The sequence below is a fragment of the Schistocerca piceifrons genome, chromosome 3, assembly GCF_021461385.2.
Source record: "Schistocerca piceifrons isolate TAMUIC-IGC-003096 chromosome 3, iqSchPice1.1, whole genome shotgun sequence".
Lineage (NCBI taxonomy): Eukaryota > Metazoa > Arthropoda > Insecta > Orthoptera > Acrididae > Schistocerca > Schistocerca piceifrons.
Genome location: NC_060140.1, coordinates 714,259,940 through 714,272,634, shown reverse-complemented (window position 1 = coordinate 714,272,634; position 12,695 = coordinate 714,259,940). Strand labels below are relative to the sequence as shown.

General features: G+C 37.0%; 1 protein-coding gene across 6 annotated transcripts in view; it reads right to left on the bottom strand.

Moving 5' to 3' along the window:
• The window catches only part of LOC124789605 (RISC-loading complex subunit tarbp2-like), a 116,531-nt gene extending 110,839 nt beyond the window's left edge, over positions 1 to 5,692 (bottom strand). Inside the window, exons 1-2 of one of the 6 annotated variants that reach the window (XM_047257017.1) lie at positions 5,051 to 5,692; positions 4,807 to 4,850 (exon numbers count right to left, since the gene is read on the bottom strand). The gene's annotated coding sequence lies outside the window, so the exon portion shown is untranslated. Of the gene's footprint in view, positions 1 to 4,806; positions 4,851 to 4,941; positions 4,983 to 5,050 lie in introns of those variants that run through there. The other 5 variants (XM_047257016.1, XM_047257015.1, XM_047257019.1 and 2 more) reach the window with 5 other exon arrangements.
• Positions 5,693 to 12,695: the final 7,003 nt, after the last annotated feature.

The window sequence follows — 12,695 nt, the reverse complement described above, 5'->3', positions numbered from 1 at the left end:
AAAGCGTACGTAATAGAGACAGACAGGTGATTCTGCGCAGAATTGGAGAGGAAAGGAATAAGTGGAAAACACTGATAAGAAGAAGGGACAGGATGATAGGACATCTGTCAAGACATGAGAGAATAACTTCCATGGTACTAGAGGGAGCTGTATACAGGGCAAAAACTGTAGAGGAAGACAGAGATAGGAATACATCCAGCAAATAATTGAGGACATAGGTTGAAAGTGCTACTCAGAGATGAAGGGGTTGCTCAGGAGAGGAAATCGTGATGGGCCACATCAAACTAGTCAGAAGACTGATGACAAAAGAAGTCCAAGAGTTTGAATAAAAAATATCTGTAGTCTGTGTTGTACGAAAACTACAATGAAATAATGTTTAATTAGTATATATATATCTTCAAATATTTGTAATAAAGTGAACACACACAAGGAAAAACAACCATGACCACTGCTCCTCACTGGACACTTTTTAATTATTACTACCAGTTTACATTCTTCACTTTCAACCATGAAGAGTCCTCATATTCAGGGATTAAACAGATTTACTTCGCATCTTGATTGCATCAATTTTTAAAATGACCAGTTTTGATTTAACAAGAATCGTCCTTAGATTTGATTGTATTAATCATAAGAGTAGCCCCTGATTGTTCAGCTGCAAGAGTAGCCCAACCAAATATCAGCAAATTTTACCTGCCTTTTAGCATGTAAGTTATGCTGATGGTTGGATGGGTTACTCTTGTAACTGAGACAATCTGATCTGAGGATGGTTCATGTTCAACTGAAACTGGCCATCTCAAAAAATTAATACAATCAAGATGGATAACACATCCGTTTTGAGTGACTGCCTGCTTTATCTCCATGGTCATAATGTCACAATGGTTCAACCTATCACTTTCATAACCCATAATAGAACTAATCCAAGTTTTTTCTGTTAATTTCCTGGGTAGTTCACAATTATGTATCCTCATATCCTGGTAAAGACTCAACTCCATGGCACTTTTACATATGTCATCTTTTGTGAGTACTAATGTGAAAAAAATATCTTGATACTGTGGCTGAAGAACATAAGCATTACAAAGCACCAGACAGAATGCATGCTTACTACTAAAGAATCTTGCTGCACCTGGAAATGCCAAATCTAAAAGCAGGACTGAAACAATAGCTGAAACAGAAGACAAATAAGAAATACTGTATGGTGAAGAAAGGGCACGGCTACATCCCAGCAGATCAAAAGTGGCACAACTCCTGAAAATGTCAATAGCTTACTGCAGAACCATAACCTCACATCTAAAAGCTTGAAACGAAGGGGCTTAATAACAGTTTCGAAGTTAAGGGTTGACTTCTAGCCGAGACATAGAATAATGGAAAACCTATAGGGCCCAAAAATATTGCAATAAAGTATTTTTTTATTCTGGAGAACAGTAAATATTCCTGTGACATGGACTCTTCTGTAACAAAGAGGCACCGTGTGCAACTAAGTGTCAAAATATCACATACAGTTCAAAATGTTACTACCATATTTATAAGCAGTGCCAAAATGCCATGTCTGAGAATTAGACTTGTTGTTGTTCTTTATAGTAAAACTGAATCAAGGTGGTGGTGTGTGTGTGTGTGTGTGTGTGTGTGTGTGTGTGTGTGCGCGCGCGCACGCGTTTGGCGGGGAGGGGGAGGGGGGGGGGGAGGGGGCACGCATGCTTGTTATCAGGACAAGAAGCTGAGCAGATATTAAAATGTTCAGTCCAAATACTGAAATGCAACCCTTTGAGTTGGTGAAATTTTGAGAAAAATGTCTCACAAGCTCTGCCAAAAACTACTGTACAGAAATCAGAGATATGATATACAATATCAAAGGAAACTGATACATCTTCACATCTTCTCCATTCGCCAAAACAATCATCTCCCTCTTATGCACAAGTGGGCCACAGCTCATTGGAAGAAAAGATTCAGACTAACAATTCAAAGACTCTAGGCTCCCACACAGATGAATTATTATGGACAAATTTTTACCAAGCAAGAATGATCAAATTGTTTTTTTTTTTCTATACCAGGGTACACACTAGCAACTTGTTTCTGTATAAATACATAAAAATGGAGGTACCGTAATTTTAATCAAGCAAGGTCTAAAATATAAATCTATTAATAAGTTTCATCATCAATGCAGAAAGCGACTGAGCTAGCATTCACTGAAGTCTGTGAGGCAAATACAGCTGTAGCATGTATTTATCACTCCCCAAATAGAAATTTTGAGTCATTCCTAAATAAGCTGGAGTACGTGCAGGTATGTTTAACTTAAAAAGGGACAGAACAACGACAGAATCACAAAAACTGCTGTCACTGCCCTGGATCAGATATTTGTGAAAACAAGCTGTACCGCAAAATTTATAAAGTACAAAACTTACTGATCATGAAGCTCAAGATTTCACTTCTCCAAAAGTACTTGCTGCCCACCCAGAACTACAGAAGAACTGTAACAGCACAACGTTTCAACACATAATATAGAAACACTAACTTCCCTATTACCAGGAGAAAGGTGGGAAGAAGTTTTACAAACAGATGATATCAACAAAAAGTTTGATAAATTCTCTAGCTTCTTCAGAGAATACTTTGTAATTGCATTCCCCATCATAATGCAAGTAATAAGAGGCACAATCCCAAAAGCAAAGAGATGGACAACAAAAGATATCTAAATCTCAAGTGCGAGGAAGAGAGAACTGCTTAGATACAGGAAAAACCGTAACACATCTCCCATTCTCAACAACTATATTCAGAAACACATTTTAATGCACTAAAGTTTTGTACCATGCAAAAAATGGCCAATGGTAAGTTCATAACAGAGTTAGCAAATAAAAGCCAAGCAATATGGAAAGTAATACAGAAGAAAGCAAACATCACTGAACAATGAGAACAACAGTGTAACTGATCCCAACACATCGCAAATCTTTTCAGGTGTTATTATGCAGACATTTAGTAATCAGCGACAAAACAGATACCAGGAAGAAACAGAAACCAAAGTGTTGTCTTGTTCCACTTCAATCTATGTTTGCAGAACAACTCCAGATGAAATCAACTGAGTTGCATCAGCTCTTAGGAAAATTTCATCAGGAATTTATAGTATTCCAGAATGCATCATAAAGCAATGTATTACAAACATTTCACTTCAGATGTAGTCAATTCAGCTTTTCAGACAGGCACATTTCCAGAAGCCAGCTTCAGTTGCCAGATACTGCAGTCTCGTGTGTGTGTGTGTGTGTGTGTGTGTGTGTGTGTGTGTGTGTGTGTGTGAGACAAAGGCCTTTCTGGCCAAAACCTTATTCGTGACAGTCTTTTTGTTGTGCCGATCTGTTACTTGGCATTTCTGTTCTACAGTGAGCAGCAATCTTCCTTTTCATACAAAAAGTAATGTATAATAGGTTAATGTAATTTTTAGAGGAAAACAAAATTCTTGCTGATATTCAGCATGGATTTAAGAAAACTAAATCAACACTCAGTGCAATCTATGACTTTATACACCATGCCCTGCAAACACTGGACAAAACACCAAGAGCCACTGGCATTTTTTTTTTTTAGGCTTAAGTAAAGCCTTTGACATCCCGGACCACAACACACTGCTGGGGCTCCAAGTATATGGCATTAGAGGCACTGCTCTAAATTGGTTCACATAGTACCTGACAAACACAAAACAGGAAAGGGGCGGGGGGGTCCCTCAAGGACTGATTCTTGGGCCAACCCTCTTTCTCCTGCATATAACGATTTAGACCTCAACAGTGGATCACAAGCAAATCTTTTGCACATGACACAAGCATCCTTATAACAGGGAACACCTTAAGTCAGCTACAACAGTATAAATAAAACAACAGTACAGCTAAACAGATGGTTTCTGGGGAATAAACTATTGATAAACACAAAAAACACAACTCCAAAATTTCTGTTTAAAAGGTGATGCATGCAACACCAGTGTGAAACTCCAACAAAACTTAAATCTTCTCTGGAAACAAAGTTGTTAGGCGTACTGCTTCAAAATAACATTAAACAGCATACACAAACAAAATAAATGGAACACTAAATAAAAATATGTTTTAGTCTGTGATTACTGTTATAGCAAGTTTTAGCACTGTCTGAATTGCTTACTTTGCTCAATTCCATAGCATCCTACTGAAAAGAATTGTAAACTCGTCAGTCCTCCCATTTCCCTGAACGTATGTACTAGAAATCTGTACGTTAGAAAGAATTTAAAAGACATAAATGAATTTAAAAAACATAAATGAATTTAAAAAACATAAATGAATTTAAAAAACATAAATGAATTTAAAAAACATAACTGAAAACTTTAATATCCATGACAAAGATACAACACAAATGGGAAAGCTTTCTGGCCAGTCAGTGAGAACATCTTCCTACAAAACTTCCAGAATAAACAGAAGATTACAAATTTACAGCAGTCTTTCACATAAGGTTAAAATCATATCATCATTCACACATTTGTATAACCTCTAGGGCATTCTTAAAATGGTCATTGCCTCTATTCAGTAGCAGAATTTTCAGAAAATTTGAAATACACGAGACTTAAAACAAAACAAAGCAGCTATTACAATTAGAGCAAGTTCTTTTACGGTTAAAACTGCATTTTATGTATACACTGAAATGATACTATATTTTTACTGTGTTGTCACACTGTTTTGTGTTTGTTCTGTGTCCCACAATCTGGAAAGATTTTAGGATGATTGATTGAATGAATGACTGAATGAATAAATAAATAAACAAATTATGACTGTGTTTACGTAACACTAACGATAGCAGTAAACTTACGAAAAACTGAGAAACAACCTTGCAGACACATTTTTTCCAATGACCTAAAATATATAGAAAGGTATGTTAATCACGGCAACCTTGTCAACAACTGTCTCTATAGAATGTAGAAAATATGAAATTTATAAAGCTCACAGGCAATTTTCATTGAAAGCTTCGCACTCCTTTTCTTCTTCCCAACAAAATCACTCTTTAAAGACTATAACTCTTAAATTACAAATTGTTACTTTCACAGGACACGTACCTGCACTTGCGGTGTTACCCTTTATATTTCAATACTGCTACTACAGTCCTTTAATTTGAGGAACAGTAATTTCACATACTTTGGTCAGCTGCGCGAACTAATTTTTCTGTCCATCAGCTGTGTTGTCTTCTGCTGTCACTACCAATTTACGACACTCACAAAACACAAACAAATGTTTTTCAGCAAATGATTAATTTTGACACGTGCAACAGAGTAGAATCGGAAAACGAAAGAACATGTCCGACCTCACTACCAGAAATTTCTGTCTAGCCCCCCAACAAATGTTCCGTACTTTCCTCAACTAACGATACAGTTCCAGAGATCAACGATGATTCACAACAACCACGGGACCGATAGCAGCACAGAACTTTGTAAACCCCCTTGATTCATTACCATCATATAAAAAGAAGCGGTTTGTCTTGTCTTGCGTCACATAAGATATAAAGGCTGCTGACATCATGATCATCATCACTTTTCCGCCAATCAGCCTGTATCATCTGCACAAGTTCTTAATCTTTCTTGAAAAAATACCTTCTGAGTACAACGCATTTCAAATGGCGTAATTAGCACAGGCGTCGAAAGACCTTCACGACCCAGTGACCTCCATGGAGATCACTGCCTTCACATCACGTTAAGGTCTCGGAAAGAGAGTTTTGACTGTCATCGTCTGCTAATATCGGAAGTTACCCTCTTTATGTATGTTATACTAGGTTACTCATTGATATTATGTCTTTACTTTCGAGATAATGAATCGGTTGTCTGTTGTGGATAAGCGCTATTATTGTACATTGAAATAAATGAATGTGTGTTTAAACGACAGCGCTAGACATTGTATAGTGTTTTTTTCGTTTGCATTGATTTAAATTGGTCCTTTCCAATTCATTCGGTACTTAATTTCATTCCTAGTGTGTTTGAGATTGTTTGGAAGTGTAATTTTTCATTTAGAAGAATTTTTAGTTTTTTATTTTCGTTTGTAGGTATGAATTTATCTATTCCCATGAATATGAAAGACTTAAAGCAGGCTTTGGTCATAGACATGTCGGGAACCGTTCGATTTTTGCAAATGTCTGGTCTTCCTGCTGATTACGTTCGATGTAGTGAGTGTAACGAACATACGCGCCTGATAAATGTGTCTCCACATCGTACTCACGATTTATTCATCTACAGATATAGCAAGGATCGGCTATTTCGTTCAATTAGACGAGTAAAATTGTTTGAGAATTCGAAACTGGACTTTATGGATAAAATAAAAATTTTCCATTGTTGATGTTTGAGGTATCCTGTGTGGTCGTGTGTGCATGAATGTCGTGTGAGTGAGCCTCCGTTTTAGACTGGTATTCGTTTTGTAGGGAAGTTTGTGGGGAATATACAGTATAGGGGGCCTTCGGCGCGGGGAGGGGGTGTGGGTATTAGAGTAGAAATCGATGAGTCTCACTTTGGCAAAACCAAGTACAACAGGGAGGAACCTGTGGTGGGAGTATGGGTTTAGGTGGCTGTAATTTCAGGTCCAGAATGTGACAATGTTGTTTTTAAAGTAGTTTGTACTCGAACAAAGAAAGTGTTGGTGAAATTAATTAAAGATCATGTTACAGAGGCCTCTGTAGTAATTTCTGACGGTTTTTCTTCAAATAAGGATTTGGGGGATAGAGGTTTAAGGCATCTTGTCGTCAATCATAACACTGAATTCAGATCTTCATCAACTGGGGTTTGTACCAATAGTATAGAAGGTTAATGGTCAGCCATAAAATCTGTTGTAGGGAGGGGCGCATTTCGACACTACAGAGCCATTTAGATGAATATTCATGGAGATGTAGTATACCAAATACATATTGCCTGTTTAAGTGTCTCCTTAAATGTGTTGGACAAACGTATCCTCCAAAATTTGTTACTTAATTTCAGGTTGGGGTGCGAGTGTGGGTAACTGATAATTAAGAAACAGGGTAGGCTTGGTCGAGATGGTTAAAATATTGATTTGGATTTTTTTGGGGTTGAGCCACCATTCTTTATTTTCTTATGTTAAGCAGTTTTCTTCTGTGGAGTTTTGTTTAATTATTTTATTTCATTTCCTTGATGTGAATTTCTGGGTTTATGTGTTTGTATGCATGCTTTTTTGTGATTTTGTGTTTCTTCCATATGTGGGTATGTGATTTTTCTTCACATCTTTTGCATATGGTAAGTTTTTTATTTTTATTGCTCTGTGTTAAGTATGAGTTCGTCAGCTGCAGTACAGAATACAAATTTTGCAGTTGTTGCTCTTTTTCCCTTTCCTTTACTAGTATCACCACAATTTTTTCGAGTCTACACTAGCACTACTGAAGAAGAAAGGACCGACATACATAAAATTTGTATCCTGTACTTCAGTTGACGTATACAGGTCAACTGAACTATGGGATACTGGTGCTAGCTAGATGAAAAAAGTGACATATATAATGGTATCATTTACTTATATAGGTTAACTCAAGAACTATGGTGGTAAACAATACCTAACAGAGAAAATATATCATTTTGTAAAGCAATACGCTAGAAAACTTACCAGTACGTTGGATAATTGGCTCATAACAGGCGATGAAAGCCCAAAAAACAAAGCAGAACATGTTAAAGGGGTCCAAATAGACTCACAAGGAAAGACGATACACAAGGAAAAAACGAATAACACAGAAATGGTCCAAAACACATTGGATAAATGGCTGGGAAGAAACACACACCAAGGGACAGGTAGAAGTTTTTTAGAGTAGCTGAGGGTGCCATAGAGGAATGTGTTACAGAACAAACTTATGCATACACTTTAAAAGTCGTTCACCAAAACGTACAGTCCCTACCAAACAAACTTGATGAAATAAATGTGCTTCTTAGCAATGAGTGGAAGGAGGTATCAGTTTTATGTTTTTGTGAGCACTGGCTAGAGAAGGACCATTTACAGTATTCAAATATCACTGGTTTCACTCTGGCGAACAAATTTTGCAGATCAATATCAAAGCTTGGAGGAAGCTGCATTTATGTAAAAGAAAACATAGACTATATAACATAACAGACTGTGTAAATCAGTTAGGAAGCGAAAAACACTTTGAAGCCTCAGCTATTGAAATAACATCAGGAAAAGCGGAAATACAGAAGCGTCCGATCTTACCCGTCGGCTTTGACCCATGACGTCACAAATATGGCTTAAACGACCATAAACGACAATTCCAATATGGCGGATATAAAAACATCGCATACATATCATAAACACTGAAATACACAGGTTTCACAAAAAGCCTAATGACTCTAACGCGACAAGCGAGGGAAATTGGGGGTTTTTGGGTGGGGAGAAACTAAATATACACAAATGTAGCCACCGACCGCCATACAAAACCACGCAAAACGACGAAAAAAATCAACATCACGAAACTGACCAAATACCAAAAAAACACATTCTTATCCAGAATCAGACACTTCCCTTGACCTACATAGATCTACAGTAACTCCCGATCCCATAAATTAGGATCGAACACTTCCCTTGACCTATATAGCTCAACAGAACCTCCCGATCACATCCCCCAATACAAAACTCAAAAAACACTTCCCTTAAACCTACATACATCTACAACAGCTCCCGATCCCATAAATTAGGATCGAACACTTCCCTCGACCTATATAGCTCAACAGAATCTCCCGATCCCATCCACCAATACAAAAATCAAACCGAATACACTCAATAACAAACTCACCCGACGTATAGCAATTACCATTACATTAACCATCACACAAAACCGTTAACTCACTAATACAAATTCCGCTTCAAAACCACGAACACAGCACTCACCACTGAGCAACAGCAAACTGACCGTAACAAACCAAACAAACGTAAACCATGAACACACCACCAGAGGGCACGACAAACACCCCCACGACATCTACAAACACGCCACAATCACAAACCAAACTCCGCGCCGTAATGATGTCACCCACCACAACACGCTTACGTCACGGGTCAAAGCCGACGAGTAAGATCGGAGGTTTCTGTTGACCCGGAAAAGCTATAATAATGGGTGTTTACAGATCACCCAACAGGAATGTAAACATTTTCTTTAAAAAACTTGACCTTGCACTAGGGAAGCTTAAAAATACTTGCAAAACTATAGTTCTGTGTGACGATTTTAATATTGACCTATTAACACATAGCTCCCAAAGAGAAAAATTCCTTAATATTATTCAAGAAAATAACCTGTGCACTAAAATAAACTCCCCTACACACATAACAAACACTAGTGCTACACTTATTGATCGTATCTTTGTAAACACAGACATGCACACCTCAGAAAACTTTAATGCTGGCTACAGTGACCACAATGCACAACTACTCGTCGTATGCAGAAGTATTGACTTGTCTAGGAATGGAACTGTTATCTGCAAGAGAAAATTCAGCATAAAAAATATTGAGCACTTCAAACATATGCTAAGTACCCAGTTGTGGAAAAAAAATCTACAATAGTTACAACACAGATGAAAAGCTGGATAATTTCATGGAAATTTACAGGCATTTTTTTGAAATTGCATTTCCAAAAAAAGAAATAATTTGTAAAGGCCCCAGCAAACCCAAAACTTGGATTACATCTGGGATCAAAGTAGAAGAAAAAGGGAACTTTTTGCACTATAAAAAACTGATAGCACCCCTGAATTTGCTCACTACTTCAAAAAATACAAGTTAACTCTGAGTTGTGTAATAAGGGAAGCAAAATTAAGGGAAAATGACAAACTTACTATGGAATCATCAAACAAAGCCAAGACAATGTGGAACACGGCACAGAGACTTACTGGAAAGATGGAAACACACAAAAATATTGTATTGTCACAGGCGGGCCACAAGATCACTGATCCAAAATTAATTGCTAACCACTTCAATACTTACTACACCAATATTGCTGGTGAGCTAGTGAAGGAACAAATGGGAAAAACATCAAAGAAAATATTAGAGGAAATTTCTGGAAATAGTGTAACAAATACATCCATGTTCCTTTGACTGATAAGTAGAGAAGAACTGTTAAAAACCATAAAGTCATTAAAAAATAAATATTCATCCGTAGTTGGCGATGTGGCAGACTATATTATAAGTATCAGCTGAACAGATACTCGCACCACTGCTAGATATATGCAATTCTTCACTATCAAGTGGTATTTTGCCACAACAGTTAAAAACTGCAAGAAAATCTATAACTTCATATCTCTTGGAAAACTGTTTTACTCAGTAACACAGTATCTTGAAAAATAAGTTAATTTCTGTTGTAACAATATAAAAATGTAATCTAACAATATAGCAATATAACAATGTAACAATTCATAAATGTAAAGTATACAAGCAATGTAACAGTATATTAATGTAATTTCATTTTGTCTAACATCTAGGATATAGTATATGTAACTCAAAGATTCAGGACGCAAATGAATAAATAAATGAAACAGGATCCAAACAATATGTATGTCGCCATTTTTCGCCTCCACTAGCACTACTATTCTAGTCTTCAGTTACCCTATATAGGTCGCCTTTGTGTATTTCAGCTAAGGTACAGGATGCCAATGTTGCGTACATTGATTTCTTTGTTATCGTTAGTACTAGGATCCCAATGTTCAGTTGACCTGTATAGGCCAACTGAAGTACGGGCTACAAATATTATGTATGGTAGCAGTAGTTGAGGTGAAAGAAGCAACACTTGTAAAATTTGTTCCACCCAGGATACTAATGCTAACGAAAACAAAGAAATCGACAATTGTTAAATTTGTATCCCGTACAGCAGTTAACCTATATAGATCGACTGTAGTTCGAAATACAACATATTTATATATCAAATGAGGTATTCCATGCTAATGTCACTTCTATTCCTTTTTTTCCTTAATTTTTTACAGATGTACTAGGACTAAAACAAGCAATATCCTTAATATTATGATCGAAATATTAATTGATGTGATATATGCCTACCACCTGTTTTCTCTCCTGCAGCCCTTTGTTTCTGAACACTTGTCTTTGTTGTTAAATCTGTGTCATAAATCATCTCTGGAAAATTCTGACGTCACTGGTCAAAGCCGACAGGTTGTATCCCATTCTTCAGTAATCCCATGGATTTTGTGCTAATGTTTCTTCTTAATTTTTATTTTAGTCTTGTGCCTTGTTGTCGTGGTATTGCAAATATTCCATGACGACTAGAATATTTTTTCCATTGTGTGGTCTTCCACAAGCGAAGTTATATATCTGAACACGAAAAATTATTTAGGTTATGCAGTAACATAACAGTGCTGTCACCCACGATATATATTGTCGATGAAGTAATTTTGACTAAATAATATTTTAAATGAAGAAGTCATCTCTAATGAAGGAGAAAAATACATTTGCTTATGTCGTTATTAGTTACCGTTTGTAAGAAAAAATATGGGACTTCAGTTACGTATAATAATAACTAAGAGGTCGTAAGGTTCCACACAAATACATTTCAGTATCATACAACATACAAAGTAAGTTGTCACATACATCGATCATAGCGAACTTAACTGCAGGTCCAGAGAGGTTAGTTGAGCTTACTCAGGGCAGCGATATGGTTCTGGACGACTCCATGGTGTTAGGTCCCCACAAAGTTAACTGGCTCTATTTATTCTCTTATAAATATTGTTTTATGTGTTTCCTTGTATTTAATTTCGCTAGCAAATAAATGTCGGTGTTTTGAGATGCTTCGCTTCTCAGCACTTTACCACATAAAATTGATCATGATCAACAATCTACGTTATGGAGTTTTTTTGGCCATTACCAAACTTTATCGTTGTTAGTTCCTCACTTCCGATACTTTACTACGGCTTTATGTAACACGGATTTGAACTCATAACCTCACTGACTATGTTCACAGGCATTCCCAGAACTTCGTTAACAGATTTCACAAGACCGTTTCTGGTTGGTCATGTAAAACAAGTGTAAAACGCAAAAATCGATTCTGAAAATCCGTTTCTAGCTGTCGGTTTTCCGCTTCCACAATCAATGTTCGGTCCAATGTAAACGCACAACAGTTTTTGAGGCTTACCTGGACTGTCATATTCGTCTAATATGGACGGGATGACTTATTGTACAGTGAAGGAGGATTATATGTACTAGACTGAGAATGATATTGTTTACCTCTAGTAAATAGCGATTGTACTGACTAAATCAGATACTGAAACAGCTATTTTGTAGACGCCGTATTTAATTGGACTTGTAAATCCGCTTCAGGACTTAACATATGAACATGACGGCGAAAAACGGTTTTCGAAATTCGATTTTCGTTTTTCGTTCGAACATAGTGACTTACACCTTTCGGTACTTTTTTGAATGGAACAATGACTATTGACATTAACTCACAAAAAGTACCATAAATTAGCATGTTAGTACAGTTTGTTGCAGGATTCTACTGCCAATCATTTAAGCTGTCGACACACGGGAAGAGGCAGGTAATGTTCAAGTGAACACAGACGGGATACCTCACTGCATGAGACACAGCGATGTCGGCACATGGCACTAGGTGATTGACGTGATTCTGCGCTTTCAGCGTTCTCCAGTGGCAGTTGTTGGCTTTACTTGACTCGCAAACCATACACTTTGTTCGCAAAAATGGACGTGTGTATAATTCCTGCGTTAGTTCTACTGAAACGA